This window comes from Dipodomys merriami, unplaced genomic scaffold, assembly GCF_024711535.1.
Source record: "Dipodomys merriami isolate MVZ:Mamm:240054 unplaced genomic scaffold, mDipMer1.0.p SCAF_3, whole genome shotgun sequence".
NCBI lineage: Eukaryota > Metazoa > Chordata > Mammalia > Rodentia > Heteromyidae > Dipodomys > Dipodomys merriami.
This window is the reverse complement of record NW_027204492.1, coordinates 65,350,502-65,366,352: the sequence shown is the minus strand read 5'-3', so window position 1 is coordinate 65,366,352 and position 15,851 is coordinate 65,350,502. Positions and strand designations below refer to the sequence as shown.

The window sequence follows — 15,851 nt, the reverse complement described above, 5'->3', positions numbered from 1 at the left end:
ACATTTTACAACCTTAGCTTTTACAGCCCACTATCACAGAAGACTGGCAAATTTTGTCCAATTAGACCAACATGGGCGTAGGCATGTTTACAAACTATCTTTCCATGACCTCCTGGCTTTGATCAATTTTTGGAGGCCCAAGCTCAGGTAACTCAGGATCTGACACCATTTTTTCATCCAAGCAATTGCTTGTAATTGCCTCTGGATGCTTTAACATTGTTGGAGTCCCTGGAGTGCCTTTTTTACTGCTGGAATAAATGCACCTTTGGTATTTTCCTTGGCCAGTTGCTGGGCTTGAATTCGGGGTTTGAGTGCTGTCCCTCAGCTCTCCAGCTCAAGGCTAGAACTCTGCCACTTTGAGCTCCAAAGCAACTCGGCTTTTGAGCACTCTTCTGGCAGATTAGAGATGACAATCTCACAGTGACCTTTGTCTGCCCGGGCTGGCTTCGAACTGCAGTTCTCAAATCAATGAGTTTTTACAAACGGCCACTTTTACTCCAATTAAAAGCAACAAAGATTGTCATTGGAAGTAGTTTTATAAGCATGGTCTTACCTGGAACTTATGAAGTTACATTTGACAAACTTGACCTGTCTTTTACTGTGGGCCTGCTGAAAACTGTTACAAAAAATATTAAGGGCAAACTGGAATAATCTTAATTTATTTTTTTACTTTAAAATAAACCTTTTGGACAATTTTATCTTTTAAACATTTTGTCTGGGAGGCTAGCCACTCCCTACAACTTCCCAAATTTTTACAAAGGGGACACCATTTTAATCCTTTATTGTAAAGATACTTTAATTTGCATTTGAATGCCACATTGAAACACTGGGGTACACCCTTTACCTCTTGGCCAAAAGTTTAAACTGGCTACTTTTTTCTGCAGTCTGAGTTACCTTTAGGAAATTAGCAGGTTTGTTTTTTTTAATGTACTAACACTGTAGCATCTCTTTTCATTTAGAAATACATCCAATTGTAAAATAGCACAGAAGTCAACTTATATCCTTTGCTCATACACCCCTTATGGTCTAATTTGGGATTAACATTATTATTAATTTTTATTATTTTACTCCAAATCAGCAGGCTTTTGGTTACGTGTGATGGAGCAAGGCTGGCAAGGTCTGGGCAAGGCTGTGGCATCTCCCAGCATGTATAGACTGTTGCACCTCCCATTGGTTACCTGCAAGATTCTATATATATATTGGTTAAAGACCTGGTTTACACTAGCTTTTAAAGCAGGCAGGTGCCACTGGTTTAGGCAGCTGTGACAACCTAGTTTCGTTTCCTGGGCATTTTCCATTCACAGGCCACACTACATGTTGAGTTACTCTGGTCCCTTGATCTTAAAGGGAGTTGATGGGCACACAGGGGAGAAAATGGAGAATTAAACTCTTAGACCTAGTTTACTAGCCATGGTCAGAGTACAAAATTTAACTCTTAGCATAGATGGACATAGGAATGACACAATTCACAGCCAACTTAATTACCACTTTTATTTACTTTGTAAGGGAAACCATCTTTTCTTTTCTTTTTGTCAGTTGTGGGGCTTGAACTCTGGGCCTGGGCTCTGTCCCTCACCTCTTCAGCCAAGGCTAGTACTCTACCACTTGAGCCATAGCGCCACTTCTGGTTTTCTGGAGCTTTATTGGAGATAAGAGTTTCACAGACTTTCTTGCCCAGGCTGGCTTTGAACCACAATCCTCAGATCTCAGACTCATGAGTAGCTAGGATTACAGGCATGAGCCTTTGGCACCTGGCTTCTTGGGGATATTTTGCAATGTGTGGTGACCCTTCAGTTGATTGAAGCCATGGAGCCAGAGTTATGAGTTCCTTGAGCAACAATTCAGAACCCATCACCTCTTCCTGAAGACCTGAGGTGGCAACAGTTGTTCAGTAGGAAGGCATAGTTAGTTCTTTTATCTTCACCTTTGAGGCTAGAACAAAGACCTCAGATAGATTCATTTGCAAACCGTATACCTTCACGTAAATTGCTGAGCTGGCAACATCCTGTTGTTGCTAGCTTATACTCTCTACTTGCCTTTACTTTGTGTCTATATAAATAAATGTGCTGAACTATGTATGGTGTGTGCTGCTTCAGTCTCCAAAACCTTTGAATGTTGACAACCCATCTGGTCCCAGCTTTCTATATTATGTGTATGTGTGTCTTTTCCTCAATCTCCAACCATCTTTCCTCAGAGATAGCTTGATCCAGCTGGTCTGTGGCAGCTTGCTACCTGTCCACACAGTATACAAGACAGTGTCTCACAACAAAGAAACACCAACCACCAATGAGATACACTGAGCTAATTGGTTATCATCTAGGAAAATATTAATTACAAAAATTGACCCATAAAGAAATTGATAATCTAGGTAATGTAATAGCTGGAGAAGAAATCGAAACATTTTTGATAAAGCTACTTGTTCCCCAAAAGACACCAAGGTAATAAATTCTACCAGCTGAGTTCTATTCTTCAAGTAAAATATTTTTATTTCATCTAAATGGTTCTAAAGAACAGCAAAAGATGAGAAACTACCGAATACTGAATATGATCTCAATACTTAAACCCATCAAGGACACCAGAAAAATACAAGGGTATAGGCCAATATAAATAAAAATATGCATAAATTCTAAATAAAATGCTGAATTAAAGTTGAATCTATTTTTCAACATGTGCAAAAAAGGAAGCTACAAAGATTTTAAAGTAAGGAGACTGTAAGCAATATGCCTTGTCCTTACAGCCATCCTGATGCATTGCTGGGTGAAGGGGGTTTTCCACCAGGCTCTGAAAGCCTATGAAGTAAGAGAGGCTATTTGTTAAATTGCAGATGTCTTGCTGTTTGGCCCTAGGAAAGCTTTGCTACAGAGAAGCTCTTATTCTGCGTTGATTATCTCCATAAATGGTCTGATTTGCTCACCTCTGAGTATTCCCTTAATAGGGAAAGATTGAGGCATATCCCCTATACGGAAAGTTTAAGCTAACCCCTGAGCTACTTCCTTAGATGGAAAGTTCTGCTTGGACCTAAGTAGTCTCATATAAGGTCTGCTTTTGTTAAGGCTTTGTCTCCACCCCCAGCATATGGTCTTTGTCTGTAAAAGGTTTGTTCAAGCTCGATTCTGGGCTGCAGGTCTTTGAGACAGGAGTCCACCTGCTGACACTGACTGTCCAATATTGACTCCCAATTCTACCTCTCAAAATGTGGCTTCTCTGTTTTCTCGCAACTGAGTTCTGGTACAATAGACTCAACATTCATTTATACTAATAGTATATAAATAGTAGTTTAGAAAGCCAAGAGAGAAAGTAATTTTTGTGTGCTGGTACTAAAGCTTGAACTCAGGGCATGGGCACTGTCCCTGAGATTTTGTGCTCAAGGCTAGCACTCAACCACTTGAGCCACAGATCCACTTATGTTTTTTGGCCTTTCCTTCCCAGGCTAGCTCTGAACCATGATCCTCTTATAGCTACGTGTGAGCCACTTGTGCTCAGCTGAAAAAGTATTTTAAACTGATAATAGTATCTTCCAAAACCTTACTGCACACATTTTTTCTAGTGTGTATTAATCATACAAAGTAAGGGATTCTCTGTGACATTTCCACGCATACCTATATATAACAGTAAAATACTAGCCACATTCCTAGTAAAATCTGGAGCAAGAAATGATAATCACTATACTTTCTATAGGAATTACTAAAATTTGAGCTGGAACTGTGGCTTAAGAAGCATAGGCCCTGAGTTCAAACCCTAGTACTGAATGAAGAAAAAGATAAGCCAGGAGCTGTTGGTTAATCAGGATGCTGAGACACAGGGGATTGTGGTTCAAAGATAGTCCAGGAAGAAAAATCAGTCCTCAAAACTCTCTCCAATTAGCCAGCAGAAAACCTGGCTGGAGCCAGGTGATACAGCACCTGCCAAGGGAGGCTCTGAGTTTAAGCCATGATACAGGAAATAAAAAGTCAAGAGCACAAGTTTTACTATTTGGAAGTGAAATTACTATGTATCTAGAAATACCAACTTCAAACCTTTCTATCCAATATCAGAAGTTAACACAAGATAGGTTTAAGTTAAACATAAAGCCTTTTTTTTTATTGTGAAAATACCGTACAGAGGGGTTACAATTACATGAGCAAGGTAATGAGTACATTTCTTATTAAGCATTGTTGCCTCCTCCTTTGTTTCCCCTTACCATTTCTTCCTATCTCTCCCACCCCGTACACCCCCCCCGTACCTCTGCCCCCCTCCAAAGTTGTAAAGTTTGTTTTTCGACATAATGTCTTGCACATCTCATTGTCGCAATGGGTCCACCTGTATCCCTATTTAAACAATTTGTTTTTCCCTTCCCCTCCACAAATTATACTAACATCAAATACAGTGAAAACAGGGGTTATACCATGGGGGAGGGACATACAAAGCAACAAAGAAATCATCTTATAAACATGTTAGAAACAATAGCAAGAAAGAAAAAACATTTGAGTCCTTATCTTGGGGTTCATTTCGCCTAACTTATCTGATCGTTTCTGCTTGTCTCAGATATATACTAGTTATTTCAAATAAGGGAAACCATGGGACCTATGTTTCTTTGGGCCTGGCTTACTTCACTTAACATAATCTTTTCCAAGTCTTTCCATTTCCTAACAAATGAGGCAATGTCATTCCTTCTGATGGAGGCATAGAATGCCACTGTGTATATATACCACATAAAGTGTTTTACACACAATTTTATTAGATTAAAACAAATTAGAATAAAAATCTATTTATAACAGCAATAAAACAGTAGAATCCCAAAAACTAAACCTAACAAAAAACAATGTAAAACTTTCACAAAGAAAAGTATAAAGTACACTGAAAAAAAGGTCTGAATAAATAAACATTTTTATAGATGAGAGCTAGATATTGTCAATGTGTCAGTTCTCCCCAAATGCATGTGTAATCACAAGAAAGTCAGAATTTTACTTTGGACTTGAGAAGATCATTCTAAAATTCTGAAGATTGGAAGGAGTGGAAAAATAGATCCAGAGAGCAGACCCCTGATGGTTTCCAAACCAGTGCTCCTAATCAATGAAAAAATAATCACTCAGTAAATGGTATTAGCAGCATTGCCTGACTATTTAGGAAAATAGTTATGTGTCTAACCACATTTATAAATCCATAGGAATTAAAAGTTACAGATAAACCATGATAATAATTATTGTAATAATTATAATTATGATTGGTAACGGGAACAGGAAAGCTCTATTCCTTTGGTCTGTTCAAACACATTAGCACAAAGTGGGTGGCTTCTATTAGTTTACTACAATTTGCTCTCTCATAGTATGGAGGCCACAAGTGCCTTGTTTGTTTTTTCTGGAAGTTCTGAAGGTCAATGGTTCCATGCCTTCTTTCTTGCTCCTGGTGCTTGCAAAGAATTCATGGCCTTCTTTGTCTTGTACATGGTCCCATCCCATTTCTGCTGGCTCTTCATCTTGCATGCTTTCCTTCTATGTGTATGTCATCTCTGGTTCTTCTAGGAACATTTGTCATTATCTTTAGGGCCTGGACCGTATCTTATCATTGTCTCTAGGTCTCTAATTTAATTACATTCGTAGAGATTTTTTTTCCAAATAAGGTCACACTTGCAGCTTCCAAGGTGGACTGATCTTTTGGAATGGCTTGCCTTCTACATTACAACAGGCAAAAGATTTATAAACTTGTTTTCCTTCCAAGTAAAAGCTGCATTAACAAGGCATTTATAAGTAATGCAAATAGGCAAGCCACTTATTGGAAAAATATTTGCAATATATCTCTCAGATTGCTTTTATAAAAGTTAGAAATTTTGTCATCTTGAGCCAATGTATTTTTTAGTTGTTATAATTGTAGAGCATGTTTTGATATATGGTAGCATAAACATGTTGCTATCTTTTCAAAGTATTTTAATTACTTTTTTCTATTTTTACATTTTATTAGCATGCATTAATACTTCAAGGGGATTTCATTGTGATCATTCATAGATACATGCAGTGTACTTATTTTGTGCCAGTAGGACTTTAACTAAAGGACTTGAGCTCCCTCTCTGCTTTCTTGTTCATGGCTGGTGCCACACCTCCATTTTGCTGGTTAATTGTAGATAGAGTTTCATGGACTTTTTCTAGTTAATTCTAGATGGGGGTCTCGTGGACTTTTCTGCCCAGGATGGCTTCAAACTGTAACCCTCTTGGTCTCATATTCTTGAGTAGCTAGGATTACAGACACCCAGCATACAGTGTACTCTGAACAAGTTCACCTACATTATATTCCTTTAACCTCTTTTCCTTTTTCAAATAGTATTTGATGCCTTTCATTATGTTACTTACACACACACACACACACACACACACACACACACACACACACACACACACTTAAAACTCTTTAACCTGTAGTACCCTCTTCTTTCCCCCTACCCCTCAGGTTGATCCTCTCTGACGATCCTTCTTTTATACTCATTCCTCATCCTTTTCCTCCTTCTTCCTCTCTTCTTCCTCCTTCTTATAGCATTGTCATTTCAGACTTACACACTACATATGAGCTAAAATGTGATATTTGGATTTCTGAGCTTAGCTTAAACCATTCAATATGATGTCCTCATGTTTTCAAGTTTCATGTATTTTCCTGCAAATGATAGAATTTCATTATGGCTGAGTAATACCCCATTGTGTATATGTTATGTATTTTCTTTTTTTGTGATAGTGGGACTTGAACTCTGCCTGCCAGACAGGCACTCTTGCTGCTGGGCAACACTTCCAGCCCTATTTTCTGCTGGTGATTTTTGTAATTAGGCCTTGTTTTCTTCCTGCTCATAGCCTGAGTGTGATCCACTTATGTCAGGCTTCCTGATAGCTACAGGTGTGTACCACTGCAACCACATCTTCATTGAGAAGAGGTCTCAAGGACTTTTCTGCACAGGCTGTCTTGAGCCGCTATCCCACCAATCTGAGCCTGCAAAGTATCCAGAATTACAGGCCTGAGCTACCTGCACCCAGATAAAATACTTTCTCTATTCAACAGTTGTTGGGTAATTAACTGATTCCATACCTTTGCTATTGCAAACAGTGCTGCTATAAATAGGTGTGTGCAGGTATTTCTCTTGTATGCTGATATATGCTTCTTTGGATATATGCCCAAGAGTAGTATAGCAGGGTCATAAGTAGGTCTTGGGTTAGTTTTTTGAAGATGTATTGATTTTCACAGTGGCTGTACTAATTTACATTCCCATCAATACTATATGAGGGTCTTTTCCCCCCACAGCCTCACTAGCATTTGTTAATGTTTGTTTTCCTGATGATAGCCATTCTGAATGGGATGAGATGGAATCTAGTGTTAATTTAATTTGCATTTCCTTAATGGCAAAGGGTATTGAATATTCCTTCATGTAGTTAATACCTATTTGTACTTCTGAAAATTGTTCAGTTTGCTTATTGACTAATTAGATGATTAGTTCTCTTGGTTGTTTGTATATTATGTACATTGATGTCTTATCTGTTGAATAGCTGGCAAAGACTTTCTCCTGTTTGGTAGATTGTCTCTTGATTATGGTAACTATTTCCTTTGATGTACAGGAGCTTTTTAGTGGAATTGATGCAATCACATTGATCAATTCTTGCTCTTATTTCTTGGGCTATTGAAGTCATGTTCAGAAAATAATTGCCAATATTTATATCATCAAGTTTTCCATATATATATATATATGTGTGTGTGTGTGTGTGTGTGTGTGTGTGTGTGTAAATTTTCCTGTAGTAGTTGCCAAGTCTCAGATCTTACATTAAGATCTTTGATCTCTTTTGAATCAGTTTTGGTACAAGGTGAGAGATGAGGTCTTCCACATGTAGATCACCAGTTTTCCAACACTAGTTTTGCTTTTTTTTCCCAAATATAAGGTCTTGCTTTATATCTGGGCTGGGCTGGACCGCTATCTTATTTATGTTTCTCATGTAACTGGGATGACAGGAGCATATCACTATATCTAAAGTTTTGTTGGCTGAAATGGAGCCTTGAGAACTTTTTTCCTGGGCTGGCTTCAAACTATGATCCTCAAGAATTTCCTTCTTCCAAGAATCTGGGGTTACAAATATGAGCCATTATGCCTGGCTTCCATATTAGTCTGAGGATTGTTACTTCTATTTCTGTGAAAAAAAACGGTAATTTTTATGATTGTATTGAATTTTTTGGCTATTGAGGATGGGATTTAAAAAAATTTCCTTCTCAAATTTCTTATCAGTACATAAAAAAACTGGTTTTGTGTGTTTATTTTGTATTTTGCTCTTTTGTCAATAGTATTTATCAGATATAAGAATATTTGTGGAAACTGTGGGGTTTTTTATGTCTAAGATCATATTATCTGCAAATATGGATAATTTCAATTCTTCCTTTCTTACTGCATCTCTTTTATTTCTTCACTTTCCTTCATGTCCTAGATAATAATTCAAGTACTACAATTAAATGGAAATTCTGGACACTTTTGTCTCATTCTTGATCTTAAAAGAAATACTTTGTTTTTTCCCATTTACTGTAGTGTTGGCTATACACTTGCCAGATACAGGCTTGATTATGATGAGATATGTTCCTTCTCTTGTATCTTTGGGGGTTTTATCATGAAAAATGTTGAATTTTGTCAAAGGCTTTTTCTGCATCTATTGCAATGATCACGCGGATTTTCCTCTTTGTTATGTTTTGTAATGTGTTATATTGATTTGCTTATGTTGACCAACACTTGCATCCATGGAATGATACTAAATTGATCATAGTTATTACATTTTAAATGGGTTGTTGATTTTAGTTTAAAAGAAACCGCTGATTAATAAGTGGGCTAAAGACTTGAAAAGAGACTTCTCTGAAGAGGAAATAAGAATGGTCAATAGACACATGAAGAAATGCTTAACTTCTCTAGCCATAAAAGAAATGCAAACCAAAACAACATTGAGATTCCACCTCACCCAGTTAGAAGGGCTATAATCAAGAACTCTAATAACAACAGATGCTGGAGGGGATGTGGCTAAAAGGGAACCCTATTGCATTGTTGGTGGGAGTGTAAACTTGTTCAACCACTCTGGAAAGCAGTATGGAGGTTCCTCAAAAGACTCCACATAGAACTCCCCTATGACCCAGCAACCTCACTTTTGGGCATTTACTGAAACAATCACAAACAAGGCTACACTAAAGCTACCAGCACAACTATGTTTGTCACAGCATTATTCACTGTAACTAAGATATAAAACCAACCCAGATGCTCCTCATTAGATGAATGGATCAAGAAAATGTGATATACATATATATATATATATATATATATATATGAATTTTATGCCTCCATCAGAAATAATGACACCACCCCATTTGTTAGGAAATATAAAGATTTGGAAAAAAATCATATTAAGTGAAGTAAGCCAGGCCCAAAGAAACATACGTCTCATGCTTTCCCTTATTTGCAATAACTAGCATATGTTTAGTACAAGGAGAAAAGATCAAAAGCTATATACATATGACCATATAAGATGATGCTAAGTGAAATGAACTCCAACATAGGGACAAAAGAGCTCTTTGTTGCTGTTGTTTTTAATGTACTTATAATGTATACTGTGTGATTTTTTTTGTTTCTTTTGTATGTTCTTCCCCCATGGTATAACCTCTGTTTTCACTGTATTTTATTCCAGTGCCCTGCATCTTGTATATACATTTTTCTAATTTGGGGAGAGGAAGGGAAATAACAAAATGCTGAAATAAGGGTACAGGTTGACCCACTGTAACAATGACATGTACAAGATACTATGTTGAAAATGAACTTTACAGCTTCTGGGGGTAGGGAAAGTTGGGGAGGTGGGGAGGGAAGGGATGGTAGGGGAAAAACAAACGGTGTAACGATGCTGGATAGGAAATGTACTCATTACCTTACTCATGTAACTGTAACCCCTTTGTACAGTATCTTTACAATAAAAATATATATTAAAAATAAAAAGCAAAATACAAAATAACTTTCAGAATACAGAAATATTCCATCTTTTTCTTACACATTAGAACTTGCTTTGCCTTTAAAGCATGGTCTGATGAGATGTACAAGTCGTTATGTCGAAAAACAAACTTTACAACTTTGGTGGGGGAGGATAGGGGTTGGGGGTTGGGCGGAAGATACGAAGGGACGGGAAGGGGAAACAAAGCAGGAGGCTACAATGCTTGATAAGAAATGTGCTCATTATCTTACCCCTGTGTACAGTATTTTCACAATAAAAATATATTTTAAAAAATAAAGCATGGTCTGATGTGCATGTTTGTGCATAATTCATTCAGAAGGTGTTTATCAGACATGTATTATAGTGTAGGGTGGGAACAGATAAGCACAGGAGCAAAAGGCACTGAGAACCACACTTCGGAGTAAATGTTCATTTAGAAATCCAACATTGCTATATTTATCTGTGATTAATACCAAATTATTTTAGAATAATCCTTTTATCTTTTGCTCACGCTAGGAATAAACTCAGGGCCTTATTTGTGCTACGCAAGTGCTCTACTACTGAGCTACATCTTCAGCCAGTCCTACTCTTTCTCTTCAGGGGAGAAAATTCTACCTGACAGATATGCAGCCAAGAATAGAATATTTTTCACCACCACTGCAACAGCCCAATGTTAGTTAACTCACCTACCCACTTCCAGAAAAAAGTCCTCTAGCATGATCAATCTATACCCAGGATTTCCCTTTCTTCTCATACACTGAGCCCACAAATGCTCTGAGTTCCCGGAGCCCTAAAATTCCAATAGCATAGCCAGTGCCAGGGGTCAAATATGAAAGAAAAATATCGAAAGTCCTCTTTGCCAGGGTGAGGTTTCCTCTTCTCTCTAATAATAATAATAATAAATCCTAGAACTGGATGTTGGTGTCTCATGCCTGTAATCCTAGCTACTCAGGCTAAGTTCCAAGGATCATGGTTCAAAGGCAGCTCATGCAGGAAAGTATGTGAGATGCTTATCTCCAAGTAACCATCAAAAGCTGGAAGTGAAGGTGTGACTCAAATGATAAAGTTCTAGCTTTGAGTGCAACTGCTTAAAGACAGCAGCTAGGCCCTGAGTTGAAGCTGTAAAATACTAGTACACACACACACACACACACACACACACACACACACACACACACACACACACACACACACACACACACACACACACCTCTGTTCTCTGTTCTTTGGAAAAAGGAAAGACTTTGCCAAGATCATCCCTTCCTTTCTATTTGCTGTCCCAGCCTTCTTCCATGTGGCATGGCCAGCCTTAGCTGCTCCAAGAAGTCCTCTGCAGCTATCCCAGCCAAACCTGCCAGGGAGAAGACAAGAGGCAGATGAGAAGATGAGATCAGGCAGGTTTTCTGAGAACTTGCAATTGATCTTTAGTTCTAAGCAAGGGTTCAAGCATCATTCTTTCCATAGTACTGAACAATAAGTGCTCAGGAGGAAAGGAAGAGCTCTTCCACAATCAGTGATTTAGTTTCTGTATGCCAGAGGCTTTCTAGGCCTTGCTAGTCCACAGCCACTAAAATAAAAAAATCAGTGTTCCTGGTTTTCCTGTGTGATTCCAGTCACTAGGGGGAGATTGCATGCCATGAACTGCACACCCAGGACATTGTTCATTTGTGTAGTGTATACACCCATAACCTCACTGGAGAAATTATAGCAAACACACTGCAGTATGTATTCCTGATGTCCCAGACATCATAGAGTTGTCTATGGAGGCAGAGGTGACCACTAGGTCACTATCTGGGCTGAAGGTCAAGCTAGTTATGTTGTCCATGTAGCCTCTCAATTTCTTTTTTGTTGTTGTTTTGTGCTATTCCTGCTCTTGAACTCAGGGCCTGGGTACTGTTCTTGAGCAGTTGTGCTCAAAGCTATCACTATCATTTGAGCTTCAGCTCCACTTTTGACTTTTTGGTGGTCAATGGGAGATAAGAATATAATAAACTTCCTGGGGCAGGGACGGTGGCTCAGTGGTAGAGAGCTTGCCTTGCATTCATGAGGCCCTGGGTTTGATTCCTCAGCACCCCATAACCAAAAAGAAAAAAGTCAGAAGTGGTGCTGTGGCTCAAGTGGTAGAGCGCTAGCCTTGAGCTGAAGAGCTGAGGGACAGCACCCAGGCCCAGAGTTCAGGCCCCACGACTGGACCCCCCACCAAAAAAAAAAAAAGAATATCATAAACTTCCCTACCTGGGTTGGTTTTGAACCATGATCCTCAGATCTCAGCCTCTTAATGGGTGGGATTACATGTGTGAGCCACCAGCATCCAGTTTTTAATTCTTTAAAAAGGTCCCAGAGGTCAAGTCTCACAGCTTCAACGGTTGTCCTCATCTGCAGATACTAAGTACTTGCCATGAGGACAAAGGCAAGAGAGTGTACAGGGCTGCCATGACTGGTAAAGAGCCACACAGAATTCCCCTGCTGGGCACTCTGCAGCCTGGCAGTCTTGTTGGTTGACCCTATGAACAAGTAGTTTGAGATAGTGTGAGATATGACATAGTCCACATCTGTCAGATGCCCTTCAAATATCCTCAGTGGGGTACTTCCAATCCAAGGATCACAGTCTGGAGGTGCAGTCATGGGAGCCACTGGTGAAACACAGGCTATATTGGCTGATGTCCAGGTCCCACACATGGTAGGTTTGTTTTTGGTACAGTGTTGGTGAAACTTTCAAGATCCCAGTATCTGATAATGTGTCTTCAGAAAAAGACAACAACCTGGAGCTGTCTGAAAAGAACCACATGCTATATACTGGTCCACAGTGCCCCTACCATATCGTCATCTCTGTGCCTACACTGTTTCTCTTCCTCCACCTCCAGAGTATCAAAAGCCAGGTGGTTGCAGGATGCATCCATGTAATGGGGCTCTGACTTCAGTATCTTGGACCACAAATTGCACAACTTATGGTGCTTGATGCAGGAGCTGTCAAATCTAGCAACAAGCAGTTTGTTATCAGGGGAGATTTCTGCCGTGTTTAACAGCTGCTCTGTGTTATAGAAGGCATAGAAGCAGATGGAAGTGAGAGGAGGCCTATCCCTGACAGACCTCATGACTCCCCTGCCAAGACCTCCACGGCAGCCTCATTCTGCAGAATAGAAGTGGGCAACTCTGGGGGTTTCAGGCTGCTGCTCTCGTTGTGGGAGGAGTTGCCACTGGTATAGAGCTCTTAGTCCATCCTTTTAACAGGTTGCACATCCAGGTTGATGTGCTTGGTAAAGATCTTGCACAGGGCAGTGTTATTGCTTTGGGAATAGTAAAGGTACTTGTAGCTATTGGCTTCTTGGAGACTGACCACATACTTATTGTCTAGGAATGCTCAAAGCTAGAAGTTGGACAGAATGTCCTAGATTGTCTGTGTGGTCTGCAGCTGCTCCATAGCATCCTTCTGGCTTGCATTCTGCAGAAACATTCCATGGAAGTGACTGTAAAGCTTTCCACTGTGCTCTTTGGGCTGTGTTGGACCAGATTAAGGTGGAGGTAGACAAGGGATGAGGGGAGGGAGATAGAAGAGAGGCATCACTTCATGACTGTGCTGGGAATAAGAATGGGTGTGAAAACTCAGTAGTTGTCCAAACTGTACTTCATACTGCTGGGTTTCTGCCTGGCAAGTGGCTGCACACACTATGTTGGCAGGACCAGATTCCAACTGGACTCTGAGGTTGGCAGCTATCTGCTCAGCAGTCAGTGACATCTAATGACTGTGCTTTTTTAGCCAATCCTGGGACTTAGACTCAGGACCTGGACACTGTCCCTGAGCCTCTTATGTTCAAGGCAAGCACTCTACTACTTCAGCCCCAGCACCACTTCCAGCTTTTTCTGTTTATGTGGTACTGAGGAACCAAACCCAAGGCTTCACATGCTAAGCAAGCACTCTACTACTAAGCCACATTCCCAGGCCTAATGGCTATGCTTTAAGGAATTATCAGAGTTCATGAATTGCCATGTTTGAAGTAGCTGGACATCACAACTTGGATCTGATCAGTAGGCTCACATTTCTTAACCTCTGGATGCCAGAATCACAATCGATGGAAGGCAGGGGTATGACTCACTGCCAAAGGGCAGGGTAGGTCACCACCCACACTTCCCTGAGTCCAGTACAGACCAAAACAGGTGATCAGGCCATGTGAAGATCGTTCCATTTGTGGGCTGGGTCTTCCCTGCATAGATGCCCCTGAGCAAAACTGGCACAGGCTTCCCTGCTGTTGGTTCTTTAAAGATAATGAAAAATTTATCAGTGAATATATCCAGTTCTTGGTTGTTGTTGTTGTTGTTGTGAGACCCGTTATTATGCTCTTAATATCATTGTTAAGTGTTTTTTATTGTCTTCATTCAATTTGGTATGTCATATACATCTAGAAATTCATCAGTTTCTTTTACATTTTCCAGTTTAGTATAAGTTTTTACAGTATTCTCTATTGATTCTGTGAGTTCCATTTTTTTTTTGTCTGCTGTGGGACTTAAACTAAGGACTTAGGCACTGTCCCTGAGCTTTTTTCCTCAAGGTTAGCTCTCCAGCCACAGTTCCACTTCTGGGTTTCTTATAGTTAATTGGAGATAAGAATCTCACAGACTTTCCTGCCTGGTCTAGCTTCAAATCCTGACAATCAGATCTCAGCCTCTTGAGTAGCTAGGGTTATAGGCCTAAGTCACAAGCACCCAGCACCTGGATATTGTTTTTTTCTTAATAGACCGCCCTGTTTTGAATGCCAGTTCTGTGGCTTGAACTCAGAGCCTGGCCACTGTTCTTGAGCTTCTTTTGCTCAAGGGCTAATGATCTACTGCTTGAGCCACAGCTCTACTTCCAGCTTTTCTGGTAGTTTAGTGGAGATAAGAGTCTCACAGACATTGCTGCATGGACTGGCTTCTAACCATGATCCTCAGATCTCAGCCTCCTGAATAACAGGCTAACAAGCTGTTATCCTGAATAACAGGCTAACAAGCTGTTATCCTGAATAACAGGATAACAGGTGTGAGCCAACACTTGTACCTGGCTTGATAGACCCTTTTTGTCTCCAAGTTTATCATTTTGAATCTTCCTATTTTTATGTATAGTTTAGCTGAGGATTTTTTCAATCTTATAAAATTTTCAAAAGACCTTTTTGTTTCATTGATGCTTTGTATTGCTCTGTTAGTTCCATTTTGTTAATTTCTGTTCTAATCTTTATTATTTTCTTATATGCTGCTTTTTTGTTTGGCTCATTCTAGTTTTTCTAAAAGCTTGCGGGACATAATTATGTTCTTTATTTAAGACCTCTGTGATTATTTATTGAAAGTACTCATAGCTGCAGTTTTTTTCTTAGCATTTCTTTTAAGGTAGGTATGGCACATGTAGGTATTGGGGCTTGAACTCAGGGCCCAGGCACTGTCTTTTAGTTTTTGTTTTCAAGGGTAGTGCTCTATCACTTGAGCAACAACACTACTTCTGGGTTTTTGGTGGTCAATTGGAGATAAGAACCTCATACCCTTTCCTGCTCAGGCTAGCTTTGGAATGTTTGTCCTCAGATCTCAGCCTTTTGAGTAGCTAGGATTACAGAGTGAGCCACCAGTTCCCAGCCTTAGCATTTCTTTATAGTGTCACAAATTTTTATTCTGTTCATTTTCATTTGATTCTAGAATTGTTTTGATTAAAATCTTTTATCACATTGATGACCCCTAAGCATTCCAGAGAGAATATTTGAGTTCATGTGTTCAGTTATTTCTACAGTTTCTCTAGTTATTTATTTCTATCTGTATTTCATTGTGATCTGATAAAATATAGGAAATTATTTCAGTTTTCATGTACTTATTAAGACCTGTTTTATGTCTTAAGAAGAATCTAGGGGGTTCAGAGGAAGATGGCGGAGGAGAAGCTGG

General features: G+C 39.5%; 1 pseudogene; it reads right to left on the bottom strand.

Moving 5' to 3' along the window:
* The window catches only part of LOC138839831 (TAF5-like RNA polymerase II p300/CBP-associated factor-associated factor 65 kDa subunit 5L), a 40,798-nt pseudogene that overhangs the window by 24,747 nt on the left and 200 nt on the right, over positions 1–15,851 (bottom strand).